The sequence below is a fragment of the Anas platyrhynchos genome, chromosome 1 (assembly GCF_047663525.1).
Source record: "Anas platyrhynchos isolate ZD024472 breed Pekin duck chromosome 1, IASCAAS_PekinDuck_T2T, whole genome shotgun sequence".
NCBI lineage: Eukaryota > Metazoa > Chordata > Aves > Anseriformes > Anatidae > Anas > Anas platyrhynchos.
This window is the reverse complement of record NC_092587.1, coordinates 28,523,636-28,542,816: the sequence shown is the minus strand read 5'-3', so window position 1 is coordinate 28,542,816 and position 19,181 is coordinate 28,523,636. Positions and strand designations below refer to the sequence as shown.

Sequence of the window (19,181 nt, the reverse complement as noted above, 5' to 3'; positions counted from 1 at the left end):
ATCTAGAAAAATAAAGAGAAGCTGTGGAGAAATGAGCAGCCTCTTTTTTTATTTATTTTTTATTTTTGTATTTTTCCCTTGTAATAACGTTACTGCATAGATTCGTAGAATTCTATCATAATGCATAACGTCCGTGTATTTAATGTCCGTGTATTTCCACACACAGTCTGAGGCATAGGTTTTGGTCTATACAACTCCTAAGTCAGAGAGGGACTTTTCTCTGTGTCCTTATACAGCTTCTGGAATGGCAGGGATAGTGAGAGCACAACAGGTGTAACACTAATTGTTCTAAAATGCAAAGAGCTGCCAGCTGAGAGTTTTCTGCAAAAAACTCTCAAATTTACAACCTGATTCTTTCCTTCATTAATAGGGATCCACTTAAGGGAGCAAAATACCAATGCCTAGTGACAATTGATGGTGGAGAGAAATCTATCTTAGATCAGCATTAGGTTTTTGTTACCTGATGGAGGGATGAGAGATAAATACTTATTTATTTATTTACTTAAAGTCTTTTAATGTGATTCCTTTGTCATTAGGCAAGGGAGCTTAGTGTCTACTACAGAATCTTGTATGTGCTTGAATTCTGAGTAAAAAAGTAGGTTCAGAGCAGCTGTGTGGAAACACAAGGTCTCTGGACAGATGTCTTTTGCCTCTGGCAGCATTTCCAAGGTCTATATGGATACTGGCAATCTGAAAAACCTTCTGCTTTTTTTTTTTTTTTTTTTTTAAGGAAAGTGAGGGAATTAAAAGTTTATTGTATATATTTGGATGAGAGCTTTGAAAGTATTTTACCTGCTCATGCAGTTATAACTCATATAGAAAATAGGCTAGACATCCTATTCATCACCCCCCCCCAACCAGACTTCTATAAATCAATGGTACATGTTATGCAAATCTATTTTGAAAGCTGACAAGGAAGCATACCAAATCATATCATGTAGAACCAGAAGAAGGTGTTCATATTTTTTAAAGCAGAAGCATACAATGCGTAATGTTGGATTGCACAGTACCACATCTCTAGTCTACTTTCAAAATGATGTTTGTGAGTACTTGTTTTCAATTTTTTTAAATAATTGTCTACTATGAATTGTAATTTTTTTTAAATCCACTTTATATAACAGAAGCAGTATCCAATTGATTAAGATTTAATAGCAGAACATGATGATCCATAGAAAGGAACATAAGGTCTTATTATGCTGTTTTTTTTTTCAGCCAGAATATGAATTATTTTTTTTTTTTTCTAATAGATTCTATGTTCTCTGGATTCTATATCAGAGGCCTGATTAGCTTCATTCTACTGGGGGAGGAAGAGGAGGGTTGCTGCACACAGCCAGAGATACTCAAATTTCAGCAGAATTGCAGGATCAGCTGTAGAACTTAAAACATTTGATTTTGTAAGTAAAAGCAATCTGTAATTTTAATAAAGATTTTTAAAATTTAATTTAATCAAATAATAAATAAATAAAACCTTACATAACTCTTCGCTTCATAAACTTGTGCTTAGTTTCTGTGGTAAATTTTTAATGACTGTATGTCTTTACAGCACAGACTGCCAGATCAGATAGACAACTTTAGGGCTGGAAGTGAGGCTCAGGAAACATTTAGGTGCTGAAGTACAATCCTGTGTTTCTGGAGGAAGGTGCCTGCACCTGGGATGCATCAGAGGTGGTCAGAACCACCCAGGTGTCATAGCTCTGTGCTTAACTGTGGCCTCAGCCCAGCCAGAACCCAGAAATGAGGCACTCCTCCACCTCCGTTCCCACGAAGGGCTGATTCCAGAGGGCTTTGTAATAAAGCACTTAATGCACAGCACATGAAAGTGAGAATTAGTGCATTTTGAAGCACAGGTGATGCACATTCAGCAGCTGAGACTCATTCCATACCTCCCTCTGAGCTGAGGCAAGAGAGATGTTAAAGCTTTACCTACCATCTCCAAAAGGAGTGCAGTCACCTGCAGGCTATTGCACTTGGCTGTCTCTTCCATTTTGTTCATTGAACCTCTGCTGTCACCTAGAGAGAGGAATTCAAGCCTCCTGAGGGATCAAGCTGTAGGAAAGGCTCTCAAGTTGGGGGTCCTCTCTTAGACAGATGATATTACAATTTTTTTCTCTATACATTGACTTATCCTTGCTTATATCAAAACATTATTTAATATAAAATACATAAAAGTTTTAATAGCAATGAGAACACCCATAAGCCCACCTTCCAAAATGGCTCTGCTGATCATTAACTAAGGAGTCACAGTCATCCCATCTCCACTTCTGGTTTCATTAATTTGAGATTTGTTGCACACTTCTGCTGGTTCAAGAGCACTGATGAAAAGAGCACCTCTGCCACTGCTTGCTGGATGTGTAGGCTTTTGTGCCCATATCCTCCTAATGGATTTACTTGTAGTCCCACCACAGAATTTTATTTAAAATATACTTACAGATTCATCAACTTTTCAGTCAGCAAATTAGAACTGGAACAAAAAATCTTTCTCCTCATTTATACGGAGAACACAATTTTTTATTTTTTTTTTCCTAAGCTTCTGTTGGAAAATAAATTACTTAACTGATACTTTTTACTTGGAAATGAGTTTTGAATACTCATTTCATTTAAGCCATATCTTTGCTTAGATATAGAGAACACTGATCACAGAATATTGCAAAAAAAAAAACATAAAGCATTTGGACTTGCCTATTTGCTTTTTTTTTTCCGTGAGAACAATAAGAATGGACTACAGAAAGGATAATTCAAAGAACCTAGCTATAGTGTTTTTTTTTTTGTTTTTTTTTTTTTTTTGTTTTTTTTTTTGTTTTTTCCTCGCTACGCTGAAGTTCAGGTCTTAGAGTCTCTGTTAACCATGTTATAGTTTTTTTTTTTTTTTTTAAACTTAATCACCTCTTCAGTCACTGGGGCATAAAATAGGCTGTCATTACTGGCTACCATTTTTGCTCCAAGGCAAATTGCTTCCATGTTTTACAGCAGCCTGCTCCTGTGCTCTCAACCTCTCAGGACTTACATTACAATTTGGGGTATGGTGACTGTCCTACAGATCCTGCCTTTGGTACAGGTGAAATGATTTTAATCTTTAAAAGTAGCTGCTGTACACAACTGTTCACTTTTTATTAATTCTATTTGAACTACCTCTTTTGCAGGTAATTCTAGCACCTACGGACAGGAAAATTACATCTAAAATGAAGGTTATTTTTCAAACAATACCATTGTGTTATGAGTTAGATTTTCATGTATTCTACAGCTCGAGTCTGAAAGGACTTGTATTTTGCCATTTCAGTGGTTTTATTCTGAACCTAAATAGGCTGACAGTTTTTTTGGCTTACTCTGTTTTATATTCTCTAGTCTGGCCAACTGACTTTTTTTTTTTTTTTTTTTTTTTTTTCCATGTGCTTGTGATTAAGGCCTGCAAGTTTAGGCACTGAAAATTGCAAGTTGTGGTTGCTTTTCTCCTCTACTGCCCTGAATAGAGCCTGATGGGTAGGATACTATTTTAGAGGATGGAAGATGTGTCTGAACATCTTAATGCTCAAAGGGATTTCCATATTGCTCTCCCACATACTATAGGCCTGCTTTCACAACTAAATATCTCTCACTGTGATTTTAAAAAAAATAATAAGCCCTGCTGTGTTCTTGGTAATAGCATTTGTAACTGCCAGCTCTTAGGAGAGTGCTTTAGCCTCTGCTTGCCATACAGGTAAAAGCTACCTCAGGAACATTAACTCTGCAGAAGTAATAAGATTATGGATTTTCAGTTGTTCTCTAGTAGTCTCTCATGTGCTGATGCTTACCTGATCCAGCAGTGAGCTGGTTCAGATTTTCCAGCCAGCTGGCTCCATAAACTGCCTTTCCATGATGTCAGATAAATGTCAGCTTGGTGCTTGACTGTCCAGACTCGGAAAGGTGGTGGGACTGCCCCTTTTGGCTGCAGTCAGTCATTAGATAACTTAGATGTATTCTCAAACTGCCCTTCTCTGCATATGGGGTTTTGAATTGTGTTTCTGTAGCACCAAACTGATTTTTATTTTTTATTTTTGTGTTGCTGACACATCTGTAGGCAGACTCTGCAGTGTCTCAGACACACACAGGATGTAGATTGTTTGCAGAGGTCAAATGTGTACAAGGACAAGAGATCCAACGCATTCATGACTTTGCCAGAACCAATGAGTGTGTGAACAGAGTGTTGAGTTTTTTCTTCTGTTCAAAGTAATATGTAGAGAATATTTTTAAAGTACACATGATTAAGCAAATGTAATCCACTGAAATGATCTAAAATAAGCTTTTAAACTATAACATCTGTCCCTTAAATTATCCAGACCAATTAGCTGTTATTTGTCTTCATGCTAAGTTGTATTTATTTATTTATTTTATTATATCTAATGAAAGTCAGATGCCAGAAATCACAAAACTGCATTGTTAACTGAACAACTGTATTTTCCAAGGAACTGGACCATGGATTTAATTTTTAATGGAATAAATGGATTCAAACTTTAAAACTGGTTGGGGAAGATATTCAAATCCTACTGTTAAAAAAAAAATAGAATAAATGTCGGATCAGTTTCATTCCTGTGATTTACCTGCTTTCTGCATGGAGGAAAGTTAAGACAGCCAACATACTGACTTACAAAAAGTAATTGATCAACATGCGCTAGTTGTTTCCTAGTCTTGTACTATTTTTTAACACTTTTTTTTTTTTTTTTTAAAGACGGAGCATTGTCTAGTCTGAAACAGGCACAGATCAACGTAATGTTTATGGCTGTTCAGAACTGCAATCTTATTCAAGCCAAATTTTTAATACCATCATGCAGAGGAGGAGCAGAAGGAAAGTACACTGATTTCCTATAATACCAGCTGATACCATCTGATATGTAGTGGAAAGGTCATAGGGAAATTAAGCCAAATATTATTTGGAAGAAAGTATCAAAAGAAAGAAGAGACAAGTGTATGAAGTTAAATCACTCACTTCATTTACAATTACACAACAGAAAACTGAGCTGACTGAAAGAAGAATGTGAGAAAATTCTGGCACCAGACATCCCCTGCCTGTGTTGTAGCTTTCAGAAATACCTTAACTTGGCAATGCAGCTTTCTCCCAAGGGCTCTCTGCAGTCCATCATCATGCTCCATGTCCAACAGACAACAGCTTTGTTGATTTAGAAAACAAATGACTTACTGAATTTGTGCACCAAGTATCAAGGTCTCTTGATGTATTTATTTTCTCAGTTAAATGAATAAACATTTTTGATCTAATGTCCAGAACAGGATAACTTCATTTTAATAACTTATTTAAATATTAAAGTATCACTATTATATTAATATATTAGAACACAAGTATTAAAGCATAGAAAATGAATAATAGTAACAGGTAAAGAAAATTGCTTAAAGTTTACTATTTCTGCTGTGTGTAGCAAGAGACAAGAGAATAGGAAGCAATTAATTTCTACCTATTTCTCAAAGCATAATGAAGAAAAAAAACAGCATTCCAAATATTCTTCAGGCCCAGAAATTAAACTAAACATTCATAAAATCGTTTCTGTCACAACTTTTAGGGCAACTAGTGCTGGCTGGTCTCATCTTCATCTCTGTTATCCAAGATTGGGCTTTATACGTCTGACAAGTTTTGGACAAGAAATAAACTTGCCTATGTTTAATTCTTTCTTTATTGCCTTGAATTCAGTTGTATCTGGAAGTGAGGAAACTATCCACCACGATGTTTTTTTACCTCTTACTTTTGAGAGGAACCTCTTTGAATATCAGTGGCAATTCAAAGAGGTTAATTAATCTCTTGAGAGGGATGCTAACTATTCACAGTTGGCAACCTTGAAATTGTTTCACAGATTACAAACAGGAGACCAGAGCTCCTTGATTCAGTCCCTATTGTCATATTTGGCCACATGCTTGCTAAAAATCTGCAGCTTTCATTGCATAAAATTTGGAAGCTCCTCTCTGGGAAGTTTCCCAAATGCTTCCCTCCCCCAAAACAGAGCAAAACAACAACAAAAAACATAACAACCAACCAAAACCAAACAAACATACAGAAATCAACAATGACCTCAATAGCCTTAAAGTGAACTCTGAGTGAACAAAACACACATGATGGCAAAAAACCTGGATTCCTTTGTGAAGTCTAGTACTTCTAACTTACTTGTGGTCAGAGGAGGGAAGCTGGCTCATCATTCTGGAATTTGAATGGCAAATTCTGAGCAGGTGGTGTTTCACAAAATACTAGTGGATCTGTTTCTTGTTCTGAATGGAAGGACTGCTTCTCCTCTCAATGAAGCTTTGGATCCAGACTTAATTTGATCACTAACAGCATTTTAGAAATGTTTGTGCCCTTTCAGCCCTGTTCTTTCATCATCAAATTCAACTTGCCTGAATAGGTATCTACATTACATGAAAGCAACATTACATGAAAGCCCAGCACAGTTTACTAGAATCTGTCCCTTTCAGATTGTAAGCCACAAAATATTCAAGAGATTTAGTGTTAAAGATCAGAAATGTACATGGTACAGGATGCCATAGAATGAGAGAAAGAGAAATGATAAGAGAGAAAGAGGAAAAAATATATGCCATGTGCTGTTCCCCATATTGGAGATTAAAGTGAAAATAACAAAGAAACCTTTTTCTTGTAAATTTTTATTCAGGGAATATTTCTCTGCCAATCTGTTTGTTCCTAAGCATGGGAACATGACATGCTAGCCAAGTATCATGGAATTGAATTGTGTGTTTGACTGATGACATCCTGGAGAGCTGCTAGGAAAGTTGGGAGAATGCGTGGTTTGGGTCACCAGAAGGAAAGAAGCAGAATTTTAGTCTGACTGATGAACATTATTGTCTCCAAAGTTGGTATAAATGTGTAGTACACACCCCTTGTGTGCAAGAGAAAATTAGAAGTCTTAGCCACAAATTCAAAAAGTATGAAGACTAAATTTCATGTTACTTCTCAGATTTCCCATGAAGTCTTCACCTTCACCATGCCCACCATCTTTTAAAGGTGTTGAAGTCTGATTGCATTTCATTCAACAGCCAGGCTCCAGTTACTGTCTTCCTGTTCGTGAGGATTTAGTAAGTTAGTAAGGTTTATGATTTATAATTTTGTTACAAGCTTAACGTGGAACACCTGGAACTCCTGCCTCTATTGCAGTTCCCACCAATAAATTTTACAATTGCTATGGTGTCTGTGCTTGTAGGCTTTTAATATTCAGATAAGTTGTCTTGCAGTTACCTGGATTTGTAGTTTCATAGTAGCTGCTTAAATGAAATACTTCATGTTGAACAACTTGATTTTTTTTTTTTATTATTTTCAATACAATTTCTGATTGGTTTCATACCTACTTATTTCTTAGATGCCAAAATTTCTCCATGATAGTACTCCTGGTTACATAACCAGTCCAATTTGCAGCTTATGTGTCATTTGATATTGGAATTCAAAATGCTGGTGTTTTTGTTGTTGTTTCACAAGTCTGAAACAAACACATTAAACAAATACATTTTTGTGGCTTAGTATTGTGATAACTTTGCAGAACATAAAATTAATTTGTCAGAATTATAAAATGTCTTCTTGCTTATTGGAAGTTATTGTAACATGAAATAATAACATAGTTCTCATATCAGCTGCAAGTTTTATTGTCCACTAACTAGTAACCAAAGTGTTAGATCTTCAGCTCCTGTAAAGTGCCACCTTACCATTTAATCCTATAGAGCACACTGCTTATGGAAATAAGAATTTGTCCTTATATAATGGCTGCACAGGAAAAACAGTAAAAGTAGTTTTCATTAGGATAAAATGAATTTAACTAAGGCTAAAACTCCAAAAACTAATTTGTGATTCTGATCATATGTCTCAGTTATTTGAAACTTGCTGTCATCTATCTGTAGCCTTGCAAAAACAGAGTTGCCATAAAGAGGCTTTGGATGAACTCACTAAAGCAACAGAAGTTTCATCTATCCCTAAGGTAAATCTGCAGTGGAATTTTATGGTATGTATGTTGCATAATAACACACTATTTTGTGGGGAGAAGAATATCATAGATTTAGTGAAATGCTGCATTTTTGATCAGGGAGTATATCAAAATAGCATTTTTTTTTTTTAATATACATTGTCCTGTTTTAGTTTTGTCATTTTTTATCACATTAGATTTATTCTAAACTGAGTGACAGCTGCATCTTAGGATAAAGTTACAGTACAGCAAAATTAGATCAGTGAATGCAATAAACAATACTACATTTAGAGGCTCAGATCAGACTGAGCTACAAATAATCCATCTTCTGAATATATTAGGTTATCTTATGCTTGCACATTACATTAAGCATATTAAAAATTGACTTGTGAGGTATTGCTTTTTATTTATTTTTTGAGTAAAATTAGGTATTTTGTTAGGTACCGGAAAGGAAAAGCTGAATTTCTCTGTTTCCCTACCCAAATAACCCCTATCATTAGGTTTTCTATTTAATGGTGTTTCTGAAATCATGGAAAACATCTTGATCCTTCCAATATACTTGAATTTTTTTAAATTATGTAGTTATGAAATTATATCTACTGCTAATATTTGGTTGACCTTACACAACTCTGAGAACTCTTGTAAAATATTGTACATTTAGAGGTTTTGGGGGTGCCCACCAGTTTGTAGGATCAAATCTTTTCAATAAAACATTATTTTTCCTAATCTTATGATTAATGTTTATTAAGGTCAATAACACATAATAACACATATGTGGAAATGGATCCCTCTTTATGTTTTCATTTCTAAAATTTATCTGTGGTGCATTTATACTTATTGATTAAACATGCTGATAATTGTAAGTTTGCATTGGCTTTGCAGGTTTTTTTCTGTAATCTTATTAACTTTTTTTTTTTTTTTCATTTTTTCCCTCCAAGGGAGTAAATTGATTTATACGAGCGTGCTGTTAATGTTATAACTCCTTGTCTAGCCCCTTGGGTTCTAATGTTTTTTAAGCACAGTACAATTATGGGAAACATTATGTAGGAATGACAGCATAAATCATCCCCATAGGAGTCTGAACAGTCTGGGGAGTAATCATATAGAGCCCTGCTGAGGTAAATAAAAACAGTAATTTGAAATAAATAGAAGACCAATGGTGCTAATGTGGATGTCTCAAGAATATCATTAAGTTTGTAATGACAATGTTTATTTGGTGTAACGATATTGGATGTAGTGTAATGCTGGTGCTTATATCATAACTTTATAGTTCATGATCCTGTCTTTTTCTTCAGAGAGCATAGCAAGTTGGCTGTGACTCCAGAGCTGTCCTCCAAACACCAGCACTTTCTCAAAGAGCATATGCATGTGTGAAAAGTAGCAAGGTTCTCTAGGACTTTGGTTAAATTTAGTATCAACTATTGACATTCCAGGTATAAAAATATGCTTGTGGGGATGGATTTGTTCTTTGTTTCCTGTTCCTGTTTACCATAGTCAAGATGTCGGAAAAGTAGGAAAATTAAGTACTAAAAATATTTTATCTGACATTCATTCACATACAGCAGTGTTGTTTAGGTTCAACTGGAGTCTTAGCCCACTTTGCACTCTGAATGCAGAGTGAATTGGACACCTGGGTAGCCTAGTGGACTTCTTGATTCACAGTAACTTCTTCATCAGTAATTAATACTTATTGATATTCCAATATATTTTTCCTCTGTTGACCTGCAGGGGAATTTAAGTATGAGTTTAGGATACACAGTAAAAGCAGTTAATCTGAAAATGAATTTTTATCAATCTGTAGGTCTTTAATGTGTATAAACCTATATAATAGAAAAAAAAAAAAAAACAACTTCAAAAATATGATCTTTTCATAAAAAAAATTATTCCTGCAAAATTAATTCAACATCACACATAAAAGTATAATGCCCATTATACAGTTACTATTACATTATTATTATTATATTATTAATACTATGGTATTAAAATAAATGCTATTGGATGTTGCCTTTGTTGTACATACTGATTTATTCCAACATAACATATAAAAGCTTATTGTCGTAGAACATTACTTATTAATATTGGCTGTTTTTATTTTTATTTTTTATATTTTAATATTACCTAGGAACAGGTAATATAGCTTTCAAATGAGTGATGAAATGTTTTCCCTAAAAGTTCTTAGAATTTGAAGGAGACTAATTTTCTGTATATTCACTGTTCAGCTTTCAAATACTGTTCTGCAGTACGGTCTTATGCCAGAACAGAGTTTCTGGGAAACGTTTCATATCATGAAACAGGGTTCTTTGAAAATATAAGAAAAATTAGAGAATGTAGATGGTTTGGTGTTGGTTTATGTCAAATATTTTGCTGTGATCTGTTACGTAAGTTCAGTGTACTCAGTTAAATAGAAGTATTTAGTTTGGGTAGTTGTGCTATAATAAACTAAGAATAAGCAGTAGGTAGCCATTTTCAGTATTTCTTCCAAAGAATTCTGTGCTTTTCTCCACAGCAATATTGTGGACTTTAATAATTGCTGTCTTTCATCCAAAGCTCTATTCTTTCTCTTCCTTTTATTACTTTTCCTTTTTAGACTACTGCCTCTTTTGAAGAGAAGTAACCTACTGAGCATTGAATCTGAGCCTTCAGGGATGTTTGTCAAGAGATTTGCACCTATTCAGCCACAAAGTATATGTTTAATCCATTTGTGGTGGTTTCTCAACTAGGTCATAGCTTACTGCTGTGGAATAATTTTGAAGTTACAGCTTCATATTACAACTGATTGTGAAGTAGTGTCAGAAATATCAATATTTCTGAAAGTGGACCTTTACAACTATGATCACTACATTTCTCTTTGCATATGGTACTCTGTAATAAACATTTTTTTGTCCTACCATATTCTTAAAAAGAGAAGTACCTCGTCTGTTATTAAATTTAATTATTTATTTATTATTGTATAACAAGATTTTTCTCTTTCTAGACCACGATTCCGATGTATTTTGACTCATGCTTGTAATCCACAGGTCTGTCTTATTAGACATCTTGAATAATATTTGGGTCACAGATAGAGCTTCCAAGGCAACTCAGAATTTCTGGTTCCCATCTCTGTGCATATATTTCTAGTATGTTTTTGATCCTGTTGATGGCTATTTTGAACATTGATATTCCATTTAGACTTTTAAAACAAAAAGAAACATTTTTTTTTCAATACTAAGAAAAGCTTACATAAAAATGCCATTAAAAGCCTAAGATTTTAGGAAAAAGCAAACAAACAAACAAAAGTAACTTCACTTTGGATTTAATTACTGAAAGAATACCATATTTTCATAAGTTTAATTTAGAATATCCCTCCTTAATTTCACAGTTCTGGACTACAGGACCAGCAGCATGGTTCTGTAGTATATGCACTACAAGCATCACAGAGGAAGCTATAGTTTTATCCTGAATTTGCTTCTGAATGCATAGCAAAAAAAAAAAAAATTAAAAAATAAAAAAAGTAAGAAAGATCTTTTGAAAGAATAATTGTCTGACATAACTCCTCAGCAAATACCTCCCGCCATTTTGGGAAGATAATGGGAAGATAACCTGAGGTGACATCAAGTCAACTCAGCTAAAACTTGTAGAAGATACTTCCAGATAGAACAAAGGAAATGTTATTGTAAAAATGTCAGTACTGTGTACTCCTACTCTATCTACTCTAAGTATTAAATGTTCTGATTTAATTGTGAAATGTGTCTAATCATAAGAAAAATGTCCATACTTTTATTTGTTATTTTATGTCATTTATTCTGTAAGATTGGAAAGAAGCAATAGATGATGCTAATAAAGCTGTCTGCTTGGACCCTTCAAACCCTGTGAGTAATTGTAATATGAACTTCATGTTCTAACATTTAATTTCTATTAGTGTTTGATTTTATTCATTTAACTATTGCTGATTTCCTAGAAATCATTTGTCTAGTCTGTTGTATTAGGTATAGGAGAGCAACACTTTGACTCGCTTTTAAGTTGTGGTGCAATAATCAAAATAACCTACATATATTTGTGAAAAGTATATTATTATGTAAGATATTTTGGAGTGGGAGAAAATGATTTCATTGAGAAATATTTGCAGATTTACATTTCTATACCTAAAAATTATCTATCTAAATGAAAAACATTTTCTCTTACATGTATTGACATGGGTAATGGAGATCTGTCAAAGCCATTTTCAAGATACCAAGTTTCAGTACTGGAAAAAAAAAAGAAAAAAAAAAAAAGAAAATCCAGATGACAGATATATTTACTAGATATATTTGACAGATATATATACTAGCCTATGCTGAGCATGGAGTTGCATAGCTTAATTTCTTCAAGTACTTGAAGTAGCTGGAGGGCTATGTGTACAAAGTCATAGAAGAGTTCATGGTGCAGACATATTTTGACACCATTGTGTAAGAAAGGGGTTTACTGGTGGAGGCTTACCAATAGTGGCACAGACACACAGGGAACATAATTTCTGCTTGAACAGTTGTGGCTAGAAACACCAGGATTACATAAAATACAAAGCATCCAGAATTGGTCTGTGATATTACTTTTTAAGTAAAAATGTTGTAACAGATACTCCTCTTTATATTGGAAAAGTGTCACTTGTGTTTCTTGGTACACGCCAGCCAGCTGTATATTGGTTTTGACCAGGCCTGTCTCTGCTAACAAGAACCTGCTAGATGGTGCTCTTAAAGTATTCTGTGTGCTTCAGGGGCATCTTTACATCTTCAATCTCCACACCAGAAAGGTTCTGCAAAATAATCATTACCTTCAGGATGGAACAAACTGAGTCTGCTGCTATGCTTTGTTTTACAGAATACTCTATGTCAGAGCTCTTCTGTGGAGTACCGTGGAGTAGCAGAAGAGAACTGCTGTTGATTTAGACCACAGCCTCAGGCTGAATCCTTCTCATGTCTGTGCTTTAATCATAAGGGAGGAGTGTGGGGAAGGCATCATAATTATTCTTAGGGCAAAAGAGGGCCTGCAGCCTTTAGAAAAAAAAATAAAATAATACCATGACAAGGTATAGGTATTTTAGTTTGTTTGACTTCTCATGCTGTGTTTAAAAAGAGAAAACATGAAACCAAATTAGGCTTTAGTTTAAGCACATGCATATCTTTGCTCAGCCACTGTTTATGCTGAAACTGGAACTGAAATGAAAATGTTTATGCTGAAACGGACCTCAGATGCTTTTGATTCTTGAGTTTTTATTTGGTCTAATCTTCTCACACTGTAGTGTTAAAGTAAAAGCTTTGTTTCTGGATCACATTTTAGTCATAATTCCATACTCATTTAATTACAATTTCTCATCCTTTCTGCAGTAACTACTAGTGCTTGGTTAAAAATAATCAAGCCTTACTGAAGCAGAATGTTCCTCAGCACATACAGTTCTCCCTAGGGAGAAGGTAAGGGAACAACAACATGTGACAGATGTTAGTCACATTGCTATGTGTACTACTGGAAGGCATTCAGACACTATTGTGACAAATGTGTAAAAACCTACATAGAATAAACCAAGAATAGGCAATATATTGCAACAGGTGTAGTACTGGAGTGAATTGTCTGACTTTTGACCATCATTATCTACATTCTGAACTACATTTTATTCACTGTTATCTGCCTGGTTAACAAGTGCTTTCTCACTATCAAAGCCATTCTCTGAAAACAGCTGTTCTTCAGAGGAAGGATTCCAGTGTAGATTTTACAGTGAATGTAATCCGTTAAAGGGACCAAAGGAACTATTATTATAGTTTGAAATCAAAAGGAAGCTTACAGTGATTTCCCAGGATGTACTGATGTGATTGAGGCATTGAAATTTGAACTGATTATCCTCTGAGAAGTTGGGATAATATCAATGATGAAAGAATGCCAGCCCCCTCAAAACAGTCATTTTGATATACCACTGTAGCAGACAATATTTTCAAAAGCTAAAATTATTTTAACGTTGACTGAAAGAATACTTGCAAATTTAGGATGGGTGGAAGCTGAGACGGAAGAACTGGGAGTGTCTTTTCTTTTTGTCAGCATGACTAAATATGGTATTTGAGTTTTGAGGAGAAAAAGGAGTTACAGTTAAATTGAACAGTATCATTAAAGTTAAAATTAAAAATACTAAGAAATATAAAGATTCATGGCTACAGAGCAGTGTGTGCATGCATATAATAATACAGCATCAGGGGAACAGTTCTACATACTCTTGCAGTTCACAGGGTAAAACACTTGATCGATAAAGTGTCAAACCTGGGTTTATTTTATCACCTCCTGACACATTTCAGTATCAGAAAGAAAGTATGCTTTGAAATAACTGAGGTTCAATCAATATTAGATTTTCTTCTCCCTTCTTATGTATTTTAAGAAGGAGACATAGGACTTTTCAACTTTGTATTAGATGCAAATTACTTGGCGTGAGACAATATTATATCATAAAGATTTTTGCAGGTGAGAAATTTGATCAACATCTATATGAAACACACAAAATGAGAATTTGGAAAATCCCTCAGGCAAACCTCAGGCTGGCTTACTGAAGGTTACACTTCTTTTACTACATGAATAATTAATTTTTGGAATGCTTCTTGCAAGCAAACCTTAGAATACAGAACATGGTATTTGAACAGCAAGATAAACCTTTTCTGTCAGAAATTACTTTTTGTGCAGTATCTACATTATTATGTAATATTTTGGGCAGATAAATCATCAGTTTCTATGGTACCAACATGATGAATGATGATGAAGTATATGAAACGTAATTAATCATTCTTTAAAGCTAAGGAAATAAAGTCACCTCACTGGATGAGAATTGAAAATACAATATCAAAGGATCTTGCTAAGCAAACGGGGTGATTAGGCTTCAAGACAAAACTGTGAAGGAGTGATACTGAAGAATATGCTTAATTTTAAACACAGAAGTAACACAAAAGATTTCAGTGTGACTCCAAATTAATGATATATTTCCCAAAACCAATATTTTAACTCATTCAAATGGACTTTTAATATATACACCTGGAGTATTTGAATTCATTTACTAGATAGCTTGAAATTTCTATATGTTACTCTTCACTCTATAGGATTGTGTTGTAATTACATATGTGCATTGTGATTAGAAATGCATACAAAAAAGAAGAATGGGAAAAACAAAGGTGTTCTGCTAATCTGCTGCTTTTTCAGTGTAGTTACTCTATATTTCAATAATTTCAGTTAGATCATCACTTTGTGATAAAACAAACGTAGTAAATGGTGAAATTAGGCTGTGATTCTCTTCAGTTCTGGTCTTTCAATTTTTGAGATACTGAGTCTTGCTTCAGGGAAGGTTTTTGTATATCTGGCTAACTGGGTAAAATACTTTGTGAGAGAGTTTATTCGTTTGAGAAAAAAACAAACAACACACTCTTTGACTAAAAGCTGCTTAATTGATTGCTTAAATTGGAAGTTCAGAAATTGAATAACTGTTAATGCTCCTGGTAATTCTCTGTTGTGCTAAAAGGCACAATAAGGGTGCAAAATGGAACAATGAATAGTACTGATCTACCGTAGGAACAACACTACTAAAAAAAGCCCAGCCAAGCTGTTACACTAGCATGGGTTTAGGAATCAGTTAGTTTGCATATGTTAGAGAGCAGTAGCAAGTCATTTTATAAAGCTAGGTAAAAATATTGTCCTTTTGTGCCTTGAGAAGAGTCTTGGAAACCGCTCTGTTTAAGCTGACTTTTATTTTCTTGCTTCCCATGACTGAGAGTTTCTGTTCAGAAAATTGAATATTTATGGTAAAACTGCATCTACCACTATGCTGGCCTTAAATATAGTCATATATCATTGAAATTGAAATTGCAGCACTTGTTTATTGAGAACAGAATTAGGTAAAAACAGTGGTTTTTTTATTTGATGTTTTTATTTTTAATGTCTATCCTCACTGAAATTGAATATATATGATTATTTGATAGCGCTTTTACATAAGTAGAGTTATTTTTTAGTAAAATGGTCACTTGGTGGAGATGGATGCTGGTTTGTCCTGCAGCTCTCTAATTGAGGGAAGCTCTGCACCTCAGCTGTTACCCTTTATTGTTGAGAGTGCTCAGGTCTGAACTTTGATCATCAGAGTGACATGTTGCAACGGTGCCTTGTACATGAAACATAATCTGCTGAAGTATTGCTGAATTCAGCTTCTCAACGTGACAAATTTAACATACAATTTATTTATTTATTTATTTATTTTTCCTTAGCTCAATACTAACATTTTTTGTGTATAGTGGATGGATTCAATACCGATTTCTATCTGATATATGATATGCAGTTGCTATGGCTACCATTTTATCTAGAAACTATAGCAAGATCATGAACAGTTGAAATAAAGCTAATTTAGGAATAAGTATTCTGTGTTTTTAATGTTAATCCAAATAAGTACACTTGTTTACCTCCCTGTATTTGAGAAGAGTTTATAAATAATACTCTTCTGATAATACATCAACATAAGTGCCATTTTGGGGGTGAACAAAAACATCATTAAAACTCAGTTCACACAGTATTTTGCAAAACATCATATGGTAAATATCAAAACCTGAAATACTTCTCTTTTACAACTTAGTTATACCAATACATGAATCATCTCTATAACTTAGGTTTTGATTTAGAGGTTTACCACTGGATTCTCTATATAGTTATGACACAAATGTTCTGTTCAATGTCTAAAATGTATTCTGTAACTGAGAAAAAAAAGGTCTAGACTACAACTCATTATTCTTGGATGGTGTGGTCATTATTTCTTGGCATAGTACCTCAGACAGAGCTATTCTCATTCTTGAATTTGAACTCATGAATAACACATTTTTACTTGGTGATATATCCAGTGAATTCTGGGTCTTTAAGCACAGAAGAATCTCCTAGTCCCTTTGAGTTCAAGTCCTGGGGTCAGATTCAAATTGCCCAAATGCCTTTTGTATCTTGCTGTTAGAAGGCCAAGTCTCAGGCAAATTAATTGTCTCATCTTTGGCATCACCTAGCTCTAGAGGCAAACTCAAGTAATTTCAGTCCTCCACTTTGGTTTTCAGTTTTGGTGCATCAAGATGGCTGCTAGAGTATGCTTAGAGGCATACTCTAGACCTGGGAAAGCAGTTACTTATGTCCTCTGTAATACCTCCTATGATTTAATAATGGGCAGCAAAGCTATTGAATTCAGTCTAAATGGCTAATTCAATCTAAATGCATTGGTCTGCTCAGACCACTTTTGCTCAGACTGCACCGACTTTGGTACAACCTTTGATGGTCACAATGGCTTTCAAAAGGAAATTTAATTTTGTGGCTCTGTATTAGCTCCTAAGTGTTCCAGTGCCTCACCAATCTCAGAGCGAAGAATTTCCTCCTAATCTCTAATCTAAATCTGCCCTCTTTTATTTTAAAACCATTCCCCCTTGTCCTGTCATTATCTGAACAAGCAAAAAGTTGCTCTCCATCTTTTTAATAGGACCCCTTTAAATACTGAAAGGTCTCAGTGAGGTCTCCCCGGAGCCTTCTCCTCTTCAGGCTGAACAACCCCAGCTCTCAGCCTTTTTTCATGGGAGAGGTGCTCCAGCCCTCTGCTCATCTTTGTGGTCCTCCTCTGGACACATTCTAACAGGTCCACATCTTTCTTGTGCTGGGGGCTCCAGACCTCAATGCAATTCTCTTAAGTAGAACCTCACAAGGCTCTATAAATAGGGAGGCGCAATCACCTCCCTTGCCCTGCTGGCCACTCCTCTCTTAATGCAGCCCAGGATGCAGTTGGCCTTCTGGGCTGCAAGTGCCCATTGCTGGCTCATGTAGAGTTCATCCACCAGAACCCCCAAGTCCATCTCTGCAGGGCTGCTCCCGATGAGTTCTTCTCCCAGTCTGTACTTCTATCTGGGACTGCCCCAGCCCAGCTGTAGCACCTTGCACTTGGATTTATTGAGCCTCATTAGGTTCTCGTAGGCCCAGTTTTCAAGCTTGTCCTGGTCCCTTTGGATGGCATCCCTTCTTTCTGTTGTACCAACTGCACCACTCAGCTAGGTGTTATCTGCAAACTTGCTGATGGTACACTTGATCTCACTGTCTATGTAATTGATAAAGATATTAAACAACATCAGTTCCAAGACAGACCCCTGAGGGACATCATTTGTCACCTGCCTCTACCTGGACATACAGCCATTGTCCACCACTCTCTGGGTGAGACCTTTAAGTCAACTCCTTAGCCATTGAATGGTCCACCCATCAAGCCTGTATCTTCCCAATTTGGAGATCAGGATGTCATGCGGGACAGTGTCAAAGGGCTTACAAGAAATCCAGGTAGATGTCATCAGTCTATCTTCCCTTGTCAACTGATGCAGTGACTCCATCACAGAAGGCCACCAGATTGCTCAAGCACCCTTTGCCCTTGGTGATGCCATGCTGGTTGTCTCAGATCACCTCCTTGTCTTGCATGTGACTTGACATCGCTTCCAGGAGAATCTTTTCCATGATCTTCCCAGGCACAGCGGTGAAGCTCACAGGTCTCTAGTTCTCTGGATACCCCTTTCTACCGTTCTTAAAAATGTGAGTGATGCTTCCCTTTTTCCAGTCATCAGGGACTTTACCTGACTGCCAAGACTTTTCAGATAATAGATAAATATTTTCAAATAGATAAATATTTTCAAATAATAGCTCAGTGGATAGAAGCTTGGCAGCTATATTAACCAAATTCCTCAGGATCCTTGGATGGATGTCATCAAGCCCCATAGACTTGTACCTGTTCAGTTTCATCAGGTGGTCACGAACATGCTCTTTGCTTACAGTGGGAGGGACTTTGCTCCCACAGGCCTCACCCACAGGTTCAGGGAAATGAGAGACATGGAATTGTCTCTCATTTCTCTCAATTGTCATGGAAATGGGATGACTGGAATTGAAGACTGAGGCAAAGAAGTTGTTGAGTACCTCAGCCTTCTCCATGTCTGTTGTTACCAGTTCACCTTTCTCATCCATCAGAGGGGGTGCACTCTCCTTGGCCTTACGTTTCTGACCAATGTACCTGTAGAATCCCTTCTTGTTATTCTTTGCATCCCTCACTGAGTTCAGTTCCATCCATGCCTTGGCTTTCCTTATCCCAATCCTGCACATCCGGACAGTATCCCTGTGCTCTTCGCAGGCCATGTGTCCTTGCTTCCAATGCCTGTGCATTTCCTTCTTGTGCCTCAGTTTGACCTTGCTCAGCCATCCGGGTTGTCTGCCCTCCCTGCCTGCTTT

General features: G+C 35.7%; 1 long non-coding RNA gene across 1 annotated transcript; it reads left to right on the top strand.

Moving 5' to 3' along the window:
* The first annotated feature begins 2,920 nt into the window (after positions 1–2,920).
* On the top strand, positions 2,921–5,252 carry LOC119715626 (uncharacterized). The gene is made up of 3 exons (XR_005262884.2): positions 2,921–3,055; positions 3,141–3,185; positions 4,703–5,252. It is a non-coding gene; the product is annotated as an uncharacterized lncRNA (long non-coding RNA).
* The last annotated feature ends 13,929 nt before the right edge of the window (positions 5,253–19,181 follow it).